Source organism: Bombyx mori, chromosome 5, assembly GCF_030269925.1.
Source record: "Bombyx mori chromosome 5, ASM3026992v2".
Taxonomy (NCBI): Eukaryota; Metazoa; Arthropoda; class Insecta; order Lepidoptera; family Bombycidae; genus Bombyx; species Bombyx mori.
In genome coordinates, this window is record NC_085111.1 from 2273713 (window position 1) to 2289877 (window position 16165).

General features: G+C 38.0%; 1 protein-coding gene and 2 non-coding genes across 3 annotated transcripts in view; all 3 read right to left on the minus strand.

The window, feature by feature from the left end:
- Positions 1-16165, minus strand: part of NGR-A17 (neuropeptide receptor A17) — a 107394-nt gene that overhangs the window by 77304 nt on the left and 13925 nt on the right.
- TRNAH-GUG (transfer RNA histidin (anticodon GUG)) lies at positions 1363-1434 on the minus strand. The gene has a single exon. It is a non-coding gene; the product is annotated as a tRNA-His (tRNA).
- TRNAH-GUG (transfer RNA histidin (anticodon GUG)) lies at positions 5335-5406 on the minus strand. The gene has a single exon. It is a non-coding gene; the product is annotated as a tRNA-His (tRNA).

Below are 16165 nucleotides of genomic sequence, written 5' to 3' on the forward strand. Positions count from 1 at the left end.
TGCCGGTCCCAAGCCTGATGAGGAAAGAGGAGGGTTGGCGTCGGTATGCTACCTACCCGACCGTAAAAATATAACGCCGAGCAATAGGCGTCGGTCAACTAATCCGAACTAGGGCTTCAGTAGCCCAGAGGAACTAAATCGCCTCTGAAACTCTGCTGTGGAAGGACGCAGGAACCCACCACTAGCAAGTTTCCCAAGAAAACCTTTACGTATGTATTCCGTAAAGGTCGCGATCCTCAGCACTGATAAAAAATCAAAACCACGACACATTGTTTTTTCTTGCTTAGACAGACCGACTTTACACGGCCCATCTGGCGTGATGTGGTCACCGGGGTCCGTCCTGTCCAACCAACCTTGTCTTAATTGTTTAGTAATTACGCATGTTCCTTTATCGTAATAATCGATTTGATATTCGATACCCGAGGGGCGAGCACGAATGACTATCGAAAAAGTATTCGTATCGCTATCGAGAAAGAATGTATAGGATTTTAGCCGCGCCTGTACGTACCGTCAATAAAAATAATTAATTTCAACAGCACGAATGAATTTACTACTATCCTTTCGCAATCGAATTGTCACGTTCTCGAAACTCTAAACTTATAATCGAGAGCACGAAAATTGTTTTGACATACGGTGACGTAAATCTCGAAGATTGGCTATCGAGTACTACTATCTAATGTAATAATCGGTTTTCGTATCGAGAACTCGATACATTTATATTACGAATTCGATAGATTTTCGTGCTTGACGTACAGCCTTATCCTTTAGTCCACGACGACTTTAATTTAGAAGTCGTCGTGGCTTAAAGGATAAGACGTCCGGTGCATTCGTACGTAGCGATGCACCGGTGTTCGAATCCCGCCGGCTGGTACCAATTTATCCAATGAAATACGTATTTAACAAATGTTCGCGATTGAGTTCCACGATGAAGGAATAACATCGTGTAATAAAACCCGCAAAACTATAGTTAGCGTAATTACTGGTGGTAGGACGTCTTGTGAGTCCACATGGCCTATTTCTGCCGTGAAGCAGTAATGCGTTTCGGTTTAAAGGTCGGGCCGCCCTTATAATAATAAAAATAAAACAATGCAATGCAAACATCAACCTCATAGCTCAAGAAATATTATCGTGCAATAATATATAAATCTGCTTAGTTAGTGATGGTAAGACGCATTAAGTACGCATTAGTACCACCATCCTGTTGGCAGGATGTCCTAGATCATATAGCTGCTATATAATACTATTGAGGCTTCGACCTCATGTCTCATACTGAAGGTTTCAAGCTAAGACGTCTATTAGCGCTAGTAACAATACAAAAAAAAAAAAAAAAACATAACTCCGCCGCGACAGTGTTATTATCACTGCCGTGACCAGGATTCGAACCTGGGTTACTACGGCCACAACGTAGGGTCCTAACCACTAGACGATCACGGCTACTGGAGCTGGTGATTATCGAACTGAAACACTCAGTAAAATTATATAAAGTGGAGCACTTTCACTGTGGCGAATGCTTCGATTGCGCCAGCGAATTTAAGAATAACAGTGGTTTTTATTTATAACTGTCAAAGCCCAATTTTATTCTGTGACGTCATGTTTTCTGACCCTTTATTAGCTATGCGATAGCCTAGAATGACACCAGCCTATTTCTTCCCATGTATGCCGCAAGGGTGACCAAGAACTTCACTGGAGTATGGGCGGCAGTGTTCTTTGAGTATTACACCGAGGAACTGCCAACCGGCCTTTTACTGGTGGTAGGACCTCTTGTGAGTCCGCACGGATAGGCACCACCACCCAGCCTATTTCTGCCGTGAATCAGTAATGCGTTTCGGTTTGAAGGGTGGGGTAGCCGTTGTAACTATACTGAGACTTTAGAACTTATATCTCAAGGTAGGTGGCCAAATTTACGTAGTAAATGTCTATGGGCTCCTATAACCACTTAGCACCAAGAGGGTTTTGAGCTGGTCCAAAGCAATTGCTGGTCAAAAGCGTCCTAAGCAATTATAAAAAATAAATAAAGAAATGTTTTAATTTTGTAGATCAAATAACAGTAGAATGTCTTTTTTTATTGCCCTTGTAGGCAGACGAGCATACGGCCCACCTGATGGTGAGTGGTTACCGTCGCCCATGGACTTCAGCAATGCCAGGGGCAGAGCCAAGTTGCTGCCTACCGCTTAATAGTTTCCACAAGCCTCGTTTGAAGAAGGACATGTCATAGCGCTCGGGAAACACCGTGGAGGGGAGCTCATTCCATAGCCGGATGGTACGTGGCAAAAAATACTGGAAACGCACTGTGGATGACCGCAGTGGCTCCAGGTAGTATGGATGAACTCTACTCCGGTGGCGGGCGGTGCGATGGTAAAAACGAGATGTCGGTATCATTTCGAACAATTCCTCAGAGCACTCCCCATGGAACATACGGTACAAAATACAGAGGGAATCGAAGTCCCTCCGCAGACCCAGAGGTTCCAAACGATCCGTGAGAATGGGATTATCGACAATCCGAACAGCCCTCCTCTGTATGGAGTCAAATAGAAAAAGTTGGTATTTGGGAGCCCCGGCCCAGAGATGGGAGCAGTACTCTACCCGAGGCCGGACTTATGTGCTTTATAAAGCAAAAGCCTTTGTTCAGGCGTGAAGTACCGCTACACTCTGTTGAGGACTCCCAGCATTTTGGAGCAAAGTCGCAATTTAAAATGTGTAATGTATGAGCCAGTCTCTACATTATGGAGATATCGTCTTTTCTGGTGTTTCAACCGGATTGTGAGCTCAGTGAGCTCACAATCCGGTGGTAGATTCTGTGAAGCACTGCTCTTGCTAGGGCTAGTGTTATCAAATTCTCTCAAGTTGACCCCGTGAGCTCACCTACCCGTCCGGGCGTAGCAGGAATAGCAACTTAGGCTATAAGCCAATAGGTAGGAAAAAAACTGGTGGTATTGCAACCCTGTGCGGGTAGTTACCGTCGATCTCCTTAGTTATGTGGCGAATCAGTCATATGTTCTAGTAATAAATGGAAGATTCGCCAGACAATACTATAGATAGAGGCTTCAATCTAACGTCTCAAGGTGGGTGGCGGTATTAATATTGTGACACTTAAAACAAATAAAAAATATAGTACATTGCATACGTCCTTCATTTAGGTTTTCTTCCGCTTCACCTCGTAAGATTTTGACGTTGTGAATTTGGTATGAACAAAAACGTACGAATAACTTGATGTGCAATGAAAACTTAATAAATAAATAAGCCAGTGTTTCTCAGTATTTATAATTCGCTTACTTATAAACGTATTATAAATATAACGAAGTCGGCATCAAGCAGCATCTAGGTATTTGGTATAGTACAGTCTCGAATGGTGAATTTCTTCGGACACGTTTAGCGACGAGATGGCCGGTTCATAGAACGCCTCGTTGTACAGGAAAGCGTTGATGGTACAAGACCGCGCGGGAGGCCACCAATGCGGTGGACCGACCAAATTAAAACTGCAGTGGGAGGTCCCCTAAATGAGTGCAGTAGAATGGCCTCGAGCAGGGAGAGATGGCGCGACATCGTGAGACGCATCAAGTCTGCCCCTTCCAACACTACATGACGATCACGACCACTCTGTCAAGAGTGACACGACTGAGAAGAAGAATAAACGTAAATATAATAATACCCTGCTTATGTAATGCGTAAAGTAAATGCTATCAGTCAAATATATAATACCAGCTTCTTCCATTTGACTCCATACAGAAGAGGGCCGTTCGGATTGTCGATAATCCCATTCTCACGGATCGTTTGGAGCCTCTGGGTCTGCGGAGGGACTTCGGTTCCCTCTGTATTCTGTACCGTATGTTCCATGGGGAGTGCTCTGAGGAATTGTTCGAGATGATACCGGCATCTCGTTTTTACCATCGCACCGCCCGCCACCGGAGTAGAGTTCATCCATACTACCTGGAGCCACTGCGGTCATCCACAGTGCGTTTCCAGAGGTCTTTTTTGCCACGTACCATCCGGCTATGGAATGAGCTCCCCTCCACGGTGTTTCCCGAGCGCTATGACATGTCCTTCTTCAAACGAGGCTTGTGGAGAGTATTAAGCGGTAGGCAGCGGCTTGGCTCTGCCCCTGGCATTGCTGAAGTCCATGGGCGACGGTAACCACTCACCATCAGGTGGGCCGTATGCTCGTCTGCCTACAAGGGCAATAAAAAAAAAAAAAAAAAAAAAAAAAAAAAAAAAAAAAAAAAAAAAAAAAAAAAAAAAAAAAAAAAAAAAAAAAAAAAAAAAAAAAAAAAAAATACATATTGTGAAATAGGCTTTATGTCGACACGTTTGTCAGAATTACTCTGTACAGTTGACATTTTGCCAACTATATTATAACGTCTTAGCGTAGAGACGACAAATACGGTGATGTTTTAAGGCATACAATTTTTCACACTGAACGAATGAGCTAAAAGGAAAAGGCAAGGAAATATGTTTCCAACACATATGTCCGTAGATCGTGTAGGTAGGGTATACTTGATACTAAGTTATACTAAGTTATTTAATGTTGACATCATTTGCTTATCGCTTGTAGCATACAGAAAAGCATTTGGAATATTTTTAAAGTTAGTTATATTCTACATATATAGTTATTAATAAATTTTAAAATATTTACACATATCTATATATACAAACTAGCGACCCGCCCTCGCTTCGCTTCGGAAACATTAAAACACACATGAAACCAAAAAATAAAAATAAAAAAAAATTAAATAAAGTAGCCTATGTTCATCAGGGACAATGTCGGCTTCTAATGGAAAAAGAATTTTTTAAATCGGTCCAGTAGTTTCGGAGCCTATTCGAAATAAACAAACAAACAAATCTTTCCTCTTTATAATATTAGTATAGATAAAACAAAGGTAGATAGATATACGTACATATACATATATATGTATGTGTGTGTATTCTAAGCTTTAATTTATTACATAACTTTTTGTTTGTTCACTCTCTACTCATATTTAATGATACCGGTGGAAGTTTGCTCGATTTTAATTTAAGTAATGTTATATACATAATAAATAAATAAAAATTTACATAGAGAATTTAACATGAAGTCGTCCGTCCACATTGTGGTCTCAGTGTTTCACTGAAGTCCGTTAGCAGGTTCCTTGAAACATGAAGTTGTATTCTCAGATAAGACGTGGGTATCCAAATGCTAGTGCCATATCCTGGACTCGAGTCTTCATACTGATTGGGCCGTGAGCACATCTGTCGATATAGGGCATAAAAATCTACATACTGTTGTTTTCTAACAAAGCTTGCACTTAACAAACTTCTTAAATAAAAAAATGAACTCCGCCGCGACAGTGTTATTATCACTGCCGTGACCAGGATTCGAACCTGGGTTACTACGGCCACAACGTAGGGTCCTAACCACTAGACGATCACGGCTACCGGAGCTCGTGATGAATAACATAAAATGCGCAGTTATATTTTACAAACTGGAGCATTTTTAACGCTTCGCTGATCACGAGCAATGATGCCTATGAAAATATTCGTCACGGCGGTGTTGCTGTAAACAATATTAACTTAATAAACGATGGCATTAAGCACGCCTTAACAATTACCTTGATCGATGTATTTGAGACTTCGACAAATAAACCTTTTTTTTATGGCTTAGATGGGTGGACGAGCTCACAGTCCACCTGGTGTTAAGTGGTTACTGGAGCTCATAGACATCTACAACGTAAATGCGCCACCCACCTTGAGGTATAAAGTTCTAAGGTCTCAGTATAGTTACAACGGCTGCCCCGCCCTTCGAGCCGAAACGCAATACTGCTTCACGACAGAAATAGGCAGGGTGGTGGTACCTACCCGTGCGGACTCACAAGAGGTCCTACCACCAATAGTTACGCAAAGTATAATTTATTAATTACAAACTTAATAATGGATTTAGATTGTATTTTAAGGCAAAGCTCAGTGACTTATGTGATTTTGTCCATAAGCGACCGATCACACAACAAAATGCTATAAATTCTTCAAACGTAACTTCAAAATTAATGGTATATCCAATCAAAAACACTAAAAAATGCGGCGCTCTTTCTAATCGATTTTTAGCAGTGATGAGACAACACGGATTGTCTACAAGATCACAATTTGTCTAAAAGCTCGATCGTATTGTAAAGCTACCGAATATATTTATGAAACGACTTCTGATAAGCATATCGTGTAAAATTTATTCGATCAGTTTCTCAATATTCAATCAATTTGTTTTATATAATGTTTTCTTCTTATGGAGCAACTTGAGTTACTTGACCCATCACCAAGTGTATGACGTCATATGCTATACATGAATTAAAGGAACCCGAAATAAAACTAATAATTTTTGACCTTTCAAATGTGACTGGTGGTGGGACCTCTTGTGAATCCACGCGGGTAGGTACCACCCTGCCTATTTCTGCCGTGAAGCAGTAATGCGTTTCGGTTTGAAGGGCGGGGCAGCCGTTGTAACTATACTTGAGATGTTAAAACTTATATCTCAAGGTGGTTGGCGCTTTTACGTTGTAGATGTCTATGGGATCCAGTAACCACTTAACACGGGCTGTGAGCTCGTCCACCCATCTAAGCAATAAAAAAAATGTACCAAAATATATGACCACAGAACGTGTTTGTAAGCTAATTAAAAGATAACACTAAGTTAATTCCTATTATGATGTGTACGAAAGCTCAAAGTTATTCAACGAAGTAATTAATAGAATACCTGAAGGGTGAAACTTTACGAAATACGCTACACCAACTTTCATCTGAAGATAAGGCGCTTTATTCAACAGCTAATCAGTTACGAAAAGCCTCAAAAAGTTAAACAAAACAAAAACCGATAAGCTCCGTAAGCTTACGAATGTTACCTTGGAATTCTTCATTTTGTATGAGCTTTTCTCTGAAATTTTTTATGTATTTCACTGGAAAAATCTTCAATGTTTTATTCTAGTATCTAGCTGCTTTAATAAATTAGACTGCGAAGTTCGTAAGTAGAATGAAATGGTGAGTAACTCTAAATTTGGATTTACAAAAAAAACAACGCCCCTTAAAAATCGTTTTTACATAATTGTAAATAGACATGCTTTAACAAAAACCGACTTCAAATAGATAAAAGAAGATATTCTAAAACAAATTAATATACACTAAAAACAATAATCATCGAAATCGGTTGGCGTGACATCGAGTTATTCGTCTATTTGTCGCGCATGTACTTAATGCAAATTTAAGACTTATATGGTTTCCTCATGGCTACCACTATCAGAACTGGACTAAATTGAATTGGGACCACACGGGAAACGTCAATTTTCTAATAAAAAAAGAATCATCAAAATCGATTCACCCAGTCAAAAGTTATGAGGTAACAGACATAAAAAAGATAAAGTCGAATTGAGAACCTCCTCCTTTTTTGAAGTCGGTTAAACATAAAAGAAACATCAAGCATAGTGTTATGGAAACATTAAATAATTATCATGTACATAATAATATTTAAAATAAAAAGTTCATATCCGATTTATAGTAATGTCCACCGGTCGCGTTTTTTCAAATAAATTAAATCGTTTTCTTACTTCATATTTTTAAACATAAGTAATAAAGAAGAGGAAATCCGATTCCATACAGATCAGACTTTTTATAGACATGAGGAGAAAATTTACCGATCTTTGCACCATTATCCCCAGGTATCCAAGAACAAAAATGTTTTAGCCATTTAATTTGAATTAGCGTCACACGAAAACAAAAAAAAAAAGAAACAAAGAAATCTAATAATTTTCTTCTCCTTGTCAGAACCGATTCTTCAACACGAAACTCATCTGACATTTACATTAAGATTCCATGTTTGTGTTCTGTGAAATAAAAATTTGTCAAGTTTTTGAAACTCGAGCTCCCAGGGCTATTTCATTACACAGAAAATTGGGTCGGATATCTACATTCCTTTACTGTGGTTTCGCCTGTTAATAGAATTGTTCTTTTATATTTTTTGTGCTAAGAACTGGGCAGACTGAGAGTGATCATTTTTTTAAAGTTACAATAATACAATAAAGTTTTACAGTTACAATATCAGACTATTGAAAGGAGCCAAATTTAAGACCATCAAAAGTCCTACAGGATATTTAACAGAAGATACTATGAATGCAAACCATCCTCGTAATTTCAAATCCAGATTCCAAGCTCCTGTTGTTTCAGACTAAGTTCGTTACGCGATCCAAGACAAATTAGATTACCAACTCATTGTTTAGTCGCCGGTGTGGATTCTGTCAACACAGAGGTCACAGAAGTGTGTACAAACTGCGGGTAAAGGCCCGATACCTTATCGTGATTCACAGCAGCAGTATCCTCAACGACGGTACGCAATTTCTTAGCTTCTACAATTTTTTTGGGTTTACCCTAATTGTTAATACAGTTAAACAACATTTACAGCTTAAATTCGCATTTATTACCATTTTAATATTTCCGATGCTTCGAATTTTTTGCAGTTTTCGTGGTCATGGACGAGTGAAGGATTCATCGTGGACATTTACATATTATTATTTTAACCGCCTTCTAAGTTTCTAACATTAATTGAGATTAGAAGAAAAGTAATTATAAAATTAAACGATTAGATCACCATTATTAACTTCAGATGGATCATCGTTGGTTGATATAAATCAGTGGAAAACTACTGCCAAGATATTAGATGCTAAAATCTCCAAACATAACAGATCCCACTAAAATATTTGATGTTGACTTTACCGACGAAAACATACGAAAAAGAAAAAGTTTTGGTCTTTCGTTTCAACAGATAAAAGACAACTTAGAATAGGTACTTATACGAAACTTCAAACTGAAAATACAAGTTAGACAAATTTTGGAATCCGTCCAACGCGATAAATTAATAGAAATGTTACTATAAAATATCTCACATTCAAGCGACACATGGCTCGATATTGTTGTTATTTATGTAAAGTCAAGGTAGATGGATTTTTTAATCGATTAGTTACCTTCATTTAAGTCCTCTGGAGCACTTCTGTAGCCCAGATTGACAACAGTGCTCACAGGAGGTCAACAATGATGTTTAGGCTATCCAAGTGAAAATAACTATTTATAATAAATATATGTATTGGCTCCGGAACTCAACTGACCGGAACCGATGGAGGCTGACAGTAGACAAGCTAAAACGGAGTCACGATCCTCAGCAATGAGGGAGCGATGGAGAAGAAGATGTATTGGCTCCAGCAACGATTTTAAAGATAAAATAATATGAGGCATAAGAATTTAGCAACGATGAATAAATCGATATACGATATAGATTGTAACATTTATAAATATTGAAATAGGAATGGAACCGGCTAAAAGGGAATGCAATTACGTGCGTGGAAACGGTTCAGCGAGTTTGATTAACAATGATTGCTATCTGTGACTCGTTCACGCATGAATTAGGCGATTAGCATTGATGCAACTTCCGTAAGCGCGCGTGTGTGTGAGTGTAAATATTCTTCTAATCAAATCAAATCAAATCAAATCAAATCAAAAAAAAAATATTCAACATAAATGAAAGTACATATTTGTTGAACATAAAAAAGAACTACCGTCAATTCACAAAAACTAGCCTCCGTCCTGAGAAAAACTGGCAAGAAACTCAGCGGGCATGTAGTTTTTTTTTTAAATATTAGGTTTTTTTTTAATATTCATTTTTTCAAGAGGTATTTTAACGTTACCAAGATTTGCAATATTGAAATGCCCGGAGCGAGCAACTCATTCCCACTTTGTGCAATCTTCTAGATATAATTGACTTTGTTCTTTAATAGTTTTCTTAAACCTATGTATATGTAGGTTCTAAGCATCTTGTCGGATTTTGTTGTACATGCGCACAGACAAACACTCAAATGAATTTCGTATCTTAAGTAACCTACTCGTCGGCACATCAAGCTTGTGTTTTGTTGTCTGGTCGGTCTCTTAATTGCTGAAGGTCGAGTCTAGTTTGAAATGTTGATCACTCAATGCAACATGCTTCCCCACGTCTTCCTGTCCTCGGCGGTCTTTATAGCCTCTGTTATTGGTAGACCGGTGAGAGTCTTTATTAGATCAGACCAGCGGTAGGTGAGCGTCCACGTGATCTTTTCCCGTCAGCTTGACCAACTACCATCAGTTTCTCTAAGTTATCGGGTCTCTACGAGCGATGTGACTGAAGTACGGGAGAATACGTTGGAAGCAGATAGCGAACAACCTTGTGGTAATACCGCGTTCCTTCAGAATGGATAAGTTGGTCCGGCGTGCTGTTCATGGAATTCGCAACATCCGCCTCCAAGACCACATTTCAAAAGCGTCGATCTTTGTCCTCTCACTTCGTCTTATCGTCCAAGATTCGGCGCCATGTAAACAGCGCGTATAACATCTTCCTCTTCCTTGCGTAGGTTTTCTCATTACTGAGGGTCGTGACTCTCCCGCTGCATCAATCTCTCTTGCGTATTGGAGTGATGTAGTCAAAATAAAAGAGAACTGTTCAAGTCGACAATTCGTGTAATACTGTCATAATTTCAGTGTGTGCAGTTACAAATATAAGGTTAGGCGATATGCACACTACACTTGTACGATTGTTTTTCATCTGCTGCGATACTTGGCCTCGTGGAGGGGAACGTGGAGCTTGATGTCCAAACAAGACCTAATTTGGAACCGTATTTGGACCGTATAACATACAAGTGTATAAAGAAAAATTATATCTTTGAAACAGGAACGCATCCGTTTCACATTAGAAATGTTGGTATCAAGGTATGGCAGGATATCATTATCATTGCGAAATACGCAAGTTACAAAATTTCCGGGCTTATCTATCAGTTTATCGGAATGCTTACTTAACAAATGCTCTCATTATCGGGTAAGATTGAGATGCACCCCTTTTACGGTAAATTATATTCGAACAACACAAAATGAACAAAAAAAAAAACGACAGAAAAACCAGGAAAGTGCGGGTCGACACGGCGAAGATGAACGGTCGCGGATTAAATTCAAAGTGGATAATAAATTAAATAAAACCCTTTCCCGTCTGACTCTAAACAGCGTGTAGCCCAAATAATTCTTTATCTCTAAAAGTACTAAACAAATCCGGTTCAAGCAAATCGTTGAATTCTTATTTTAAACATCATCAGTATACATATTTTTATTGCTTAGATGACTAGACTAGCTCACAGCCCACCTGGTGTTAAGTGGTTACTGAAGCCCATAGATATCTACAACGTAAATGCGCCACCCACCTTGAGATATAAGTTCTAAGGTCTCAGTACAGTTACAACGGCTGCCCCCACCCTTCAAACCGAAACGCATTACTGCTTCACGGCAGTAATAGGCAGGGCGGTGGTACCTACCCGCGCGGACTCACAAGAGGTCCTACCACCAGTAAATACCTACCACCAGTATAATGCTAATAACAACAATGAATACCAGATATTGGCAACTAGCTAACCGACTTTTAATAATTTCTATTCAAGCAGCAAAGTAAATTCTACTTAAAATAACATACACTGAACTACGAAACATCTTCCAAGCTTTCGTAGCGTGCTCATTGATTAAAGCTCATGACGTCATAATTTCCGCCTCAGATTAATGTTGTTCCGAAGTCTAGGTACATGAAGCATACTGAAAATTCTGCATTTCTGCTTGTGGCGGGTAGCCATCATCGCAAGATAATTGACAGATGCCTGAATCTCGCTTACGACATTTTAAAGATAAAGCGCATATATACAAGTCCCGAACAACAACATTTGGACCGTCGGTCTACCGAGCAATACCACCCGCTCGGTGAAAGATCTTTCCTTTCGTCGTTAAGACTCCCAAATGCTCATCAACATTAAAAACTTCAATGTCATATTTGTTAATAAATAATAATTAATTTCGTAATTATGATGTACATATTATATTAATGTTTGTGCAATGATTGAAAATCGATTAAATAAGTTACAGACTTAAATATTTAGATTCGTATTTCGTTTCATTCTCTCTCTTTTTCGTTATTTTGAGAAAAAAAAAACGAAGTATTTACTACAACAAAAAACCATATAGTTACTATTCCGCTAAAGCAGGTCTCAAAACGATACTAACTATACTCGTATTTGCCTGTTTAAAAGTACTAGAGGTCCCGCAGTAGTCGAAATTCGACTATAATTAATTGGAATTGTAATATTAACAAAGACAAACAATATTTAATCTATTCTCAATTTGACAACAGACGCCAAGAACAAAAGTTTGAAAGTGTGTGCGTCAAATACATGGTATGTAGTGTGTGTAATGTTTTCTTTATTGATGTAATGTATCTTTTATGCATTATTTAAAAAAAATATTAGCATTGTACACTTCTTCTCTATATTCTCTATGAGTGTGGAAAATTTCATACTCCTCCGTCCGCGCAATTTTCGTAAAAAGGGATACAAAGTTTTTGCTTCACGTATTAATATAGTATAGATATTTCGCTGAAAATTGCGTATCAATTGTATTATATCATGCGCAAATTTTTAGGAGGTCGCTATGACAAATCCACTCTCTCCACAAAACCTCGCCATTCGTATTCAAAATGATTTCAGGAAATAAGCCTCGAGAAATAACCTCATTTGAGTAACCTAAGGCGTTGGTACATTCATCGTGGCACTATTACTCTCCGTGATGGAATCCGTGAAGGTTGGCCCTCGCATACAAATGCTTTGAAAAAAACGTTGCTATAATCAGACGACTTTTCGAATTTCAGAAGCTTCTCATAACCAGTGCAGCGGCGGCTTCAGGATAATTAGGGTCCCAAGGTTCTGTAGCGCATCGGGGATGCTTACCGATAGAAATACAGACTCATTGCGGTAATTCTTCGTGGAATTCCAGCATTTTTATGAGTCGCATCGGGTGAAGCTCAAATAGTGTGGTTAAAATGTTGGCGGAAAAAATTAGAATCTGCCATTTAGAGACGCTGGATTTTTCTTAAAAAATGCCTTGGTCAGTTAAACACGTTTACATGATACTGTTGCGTCTCGTCACTCCTACTGCATATTAGTACTATTATTTTGTGAAAATGTCCATTTAAATTGTTTGTATGTGGTCATGTGTGATATTCCGTAAATTTAATTATAACGCTATTTTCTGAAATATTCAAATTTCATTCAATAATTTATGTTAAATCTAACTACTTTTGACTAACTACCATTCTTACGTAAATTTAATTACATGTTAGATTTTAAATCATTTTATTGTAATCTATTTTAGTTGATAGATATTTATTCTTCTATGATGTACAAATAAAATAAATTATAATTTTATTTATTTATCTTTCGTCAACTGCTCCCGCAATTCGCTTCTATGGAAATTCTGCAAATTATTTGGACATGCTAGTTCATCCCTTTTTTTTCCAGTTTCACTAGGACAGGTGAGCGAGCAAAGGCTCAGCCAGAAGGGGTGGGATTTGCTAACAGCTGCCCGAGCGCCTCCGAAGGAGACCTAACAACTCAAGAGCAGCTGCTTCGCGTATGAATCTATCTAGTTCATCCCCATGGCTCAGACTTCAATTCGACTTTTGCGTCACTAAAAGTACTCTTTGTTGCTTTGTTTTTAGCACATGACCGCCCTCTATCGAGTGATGCGATCTATGCCGGGGTTCCAATCGTGCAAACTATTTTAAATCGAATAAGACAGCAGACAGCAGACTAGCAAATATTCACTGACTACGTCCGTGATGATTAAGTAACAACATCGGGAGGACACAGTTTATCAAAAACTTACAGGATATATTATTATCTGAAACGTAGACAGTCATGCGAAAGGTTCAGTCGCTCGTAAACTATAACGACTGTTAGACCACAATGCGAAAGCGAATATCTAAAAAAGTATCTCTAACCCTGACGAAAAAATCCCCTTAGAGCAGATATATTTTTATCTATGTGAAAATCGAAACACAATGTAACATCGACGTGCTTGCGATCCGGTTTTATTAAGCGGGTTGATGCAAAGAGACATCGCGAGCTCAAGAAATACTATTCAAGGAATACTTATTTGTTTCAATGAAAACAGACGGCACCAATGTTAGAGTTATTCTACAAACATATTAACTACATTAGTGAATCTAACAATATAATAATTTTGTACACGTACAATAGGCACATATCGTCTTTTCGCATTAAAAGTATACAATTTCCAAAAATATTCGAAATTGAGTTCATATGCGGAATCATTTGGTATCATCAACATTTTTCTAATAAATATTGTCAAAAGAGCGTAGTTTAGTTTTTTTTTTTTTTAGCCTATCTATGTTTTGACTACTATTAACAAAATTAATACATAATTTTACCTTACTTTTAAAGACAGATAATTTAACTAGTACACAATCAAAAATTAATGTTGCAAAGATGATTAATATTAAAAATACCACAATGACATGTTAAACCTTTAAAACACTCTCCTGTAAAATTAGTAAGTTTTGATATTATACAGTTTTAATGCGAGAAGACGATGTGTGCATTTAATTTATACAATAGAGATCTCACGGCTTACCTACTATACTATACTTGTAACTATACCTGAGACCTTAGAACTAATATCTCAAGGTGGGTGGCGCATTTACGTTGTATATGTCTATGGACTCCAGTAACCACTTAGCACCAGGTGGGCTGTGAGCACGTACAATCCTCTAAGCAATAAAAAAAACTGGCTACTAGTTACCCAAGCCTATTGACTTTATAAAGCAAATAGTGTCACTTAACTTGAAAAGCGAGGTCAAATGTCCCTATTGTATTGTTGAATGGATGTTCCTTCAAAACGGAAAACACGCTGGCTTCACGACAGAAAAAAATAGGGCTGCACCGACCGTATTAAAAATTGACAAGAGGATTCTCCTATTTCGGACGAGTAGAGATAATAATATATCGATGGGTAAAATGCTATTTGGTTTTAGCGACATTTTTGCAACTTTACAGGAGAGCCATTTAAAGTTTAAAGTTTGGAAAATCATATCATAAAAAAAAAACTTCAGCTATTTGAATGGAGTAAGCTTCATTGACGTTCAATTAAAAACATCGAACTGTTGACGCTAATCATTACATAGTATAAAACAAAGTCGCTTTCTCTGTCCCTATATCCCTATGTATGCTTAAATCTTTAAAACTACGCAACGGATTTTGATGCGGTTTTTTTTAATAGATATAGTGATTGAAAAGAAAGTTTTATATGTATAATAACATCCATTAAATAGTGGAGAAATCAATAATAAATTACAGTTGCCGAAGTGAAGCGGGTCGCTAGTATCAAATAAAACGTACATTTAATTATAGAGATGGATGTCGCGTATTAAGCGTAAATGTCGCTTAAAAAAATTATCTTTTACCCCTCAATATGTACTACGTTAAAAATATAGCTGGAATTATCCGGTGACGCATCTCCATATACGGGTTGAATAACCGAACGGACTATTTTACCGGTTGAGGATCGTCGGACTCTTTCTTTATAAATGCTAAGGACCGCGGTTATCGCCTGTTGCCATTGTCGTTGTCAATTTATGGCGCTGGGAAATCTAACAGGCTGATACCGACTATTCAATTTGCTGGACTTCACTGATTTTCTCACAGAAGATCGATTCTCTCACTCAATTAATGCCTTCGCAATCTTCAGCGAACAAACAGTATTTTAAATGTATGGATACTGAAATATACAAAATCAACGCAAAACTTTATTGTTCTTTTTTGCTTAAAAACGAGAGCGAGAGTAATGAGTTAAGTGCGAGATGTAATTAATGACGGACAACTAAATGGGCTGCGAATTTCTAACGAAACGAGCCTTTACAAGGCTTACAGGGTTGTCTATGATCGATCTTGTGAATTCAATAGGGTTGTCTATGATCGATTTTGTAATTTCTTTTATTTTAACATTAACGTATTAAGTAATTGTGGTAGGCTGCGGCTTGACTGTGCCCTTGGCATTAATGACTTCCATGAGCGACAGTAACCACTCACCATCCGGTGGGCCGTACGTGCGTCTAACCAATAGGACCATTAAAAAAAAATTATTACCTAAAATGAAAAAGTAAATATTTTTGTGGCAACACAAATTAATTTTTATATTTTAAAGATGTGTGAGAAAAACGAGCGTAACTGGGTGTCTTTCTCTCGTACGCATTCAATTCACTATAATGATAGTGACGTCATTAAATTTAAAATATTTCTAACTTATGGGATAA